Source organism: Anarrhichthys ocellatus, unplaced genomic scaffold (assembly GCF_004355925.1).
Source record: "Anarrhichthys ocellatus isolate YVR2014 unplaced genomic scaffold, GSC_Weel_1.0 scaffold55, whole genome shotgun sequence".
NCBI lineage: Eukaryota > Metazoa > Chordata > Actinopteri > Perciformes > Anarhichadidae > Anarrhichthys > Anarrhichthys ocellatus.
Genome location: NW_022280085.1, coordinates 2,509,927 through 2,511,432, shown reverse-complemented (window position 1 = coordinate 2,511,432; position 1,506 = coordinate 2,509,927). Strand labels below are relative to the sequence as shown.

At 47.9% G+C, this 1,506-nt stretch overlaps 1 protein-coding gene across 1 annotated transcript in view; it reads right to left on the bottom strand.

Moving 5' to 3' along the window:
• The window catches only part of LOC116396352 (serine/threonine-protein kinase N1-like), a 37,143-nt gene that overhangs the window by 26,430 nt on the left and 9,207 nt on the right, over positions 1 to 1,506 (bottom strand). The window lies entirely within an intron of this gene.

Below are 1,506 nucleotides of genomic sequence, written 5' to 3'. Positions count from 1 at the left end.
CCCCCCCCCCCCCCCCCCGGCCTGTTTCTGGCGATCCCAGGACTTCTGTCCTCCTCCTGTCAGTGAGAGACACACACACACACGGATGCATGCACGGGTTGGTCTGACTCAGACGCTCAGCAGTGCGAGGTCACTGACCCTTCCGACCCCCCAATGTGTGGCAGATGGCTGTCTTTGGTGCACTCTCTCTATCTGTCATACCACACGCACACAAAATGTGCTCGTAGACAGAGAGCGCACGCACGCACATGCACACGCACACACACTTTCTTATTCTCCCACACTACTAGAAGGGAAAGGGAAGTGAAATATTGTGAAGTTAAGTCAATACATACAGGCGGTTGTTCTTGCTTTGCAGTGTTGTGATCAAAGACATAAATGCAGTGTGTGCAGTATCTATATTTATAACTCTTTCCTTACCGAGCAGCTGTGGCTCTCAGGGCTCCCTCTGGGTTGTGGACAGGTGGCTGCAGAGATAGCAGCCCCCATGCATCCATTCCGTCTCTCCCCCTTCTTTTTTTTTTTTACAAACACGGCTGAGCGGTCATTGTTAATTCTGCTGTAACGAAACTGAACACTTCAGACCTGAAGAGGAGCTGCTGTGAAGCCTGTAGCACCGATCTGTCTCGCTCATTGTGTTCGTCACATAGATGCAGTAACTAAAAAAAAACTGCCCACAGTATCAGGAACTAAGATCACATCGGTTCATACATATACATGCTCTTAAAGTTACAGTCTCATCCTGGTTAGGACTGACCTGGAACACACACACACACACACACACACACACACACACACACACACACACACACAGTAATTAACCACTAAATGTCCAGTTTTCTCATGTTTATTTCCCCTCAAGTAGCTTTAAGATCAGGTGAGTCATCTCTTCACATATATCAGCTTGTTCTAACTCCTCATTGAAGCTATACGACATCACACGGAGGTAAATATTCAACCCAAGGAATGAAATGATTTTAGAAAGGGTCAGCTAAGGGGTATTTCAGTCTCTTTACACCTTCACCCAGTTTCATGTTGCTCCCTCGTTCCTATTTTTCTTCCATCCTATTGCCAACCCGTCACACACTGTCCTCTGTCACACATCCTGGTCACCGGTGCAACCAGTGGGCGACAGAAAGTCGTCCCTTTGATTAAGTTTTAATGGCCCGTCAGCTCGACTCGTCTGCGTCTATAAATAGAGATAAATCTGTTTTGTTGGAGTAGAGGCGGAGCTGGAATTCACCAAGTTGTCAGCCCTTACTCTCATCCGCTCACCTACTCACCAACACCTGCATTTCACACGCAGCAATAACGATGATGGGGCTTTGGACCGGACTTTCAACCTAATTGTTACAGTGCAGTGTTGCCAAAAAAAGTAGTAATTAAATAAATGTACCTTAAGCTAGATATTACATGAAGAGATGCTTTTACCGGGGGAAAAGGGGGGGGGGGGGGGGGGGGGGGGGGGGGGTTGTTGGGGGGGGAGTGGGGGGGGAAAAAATTGTT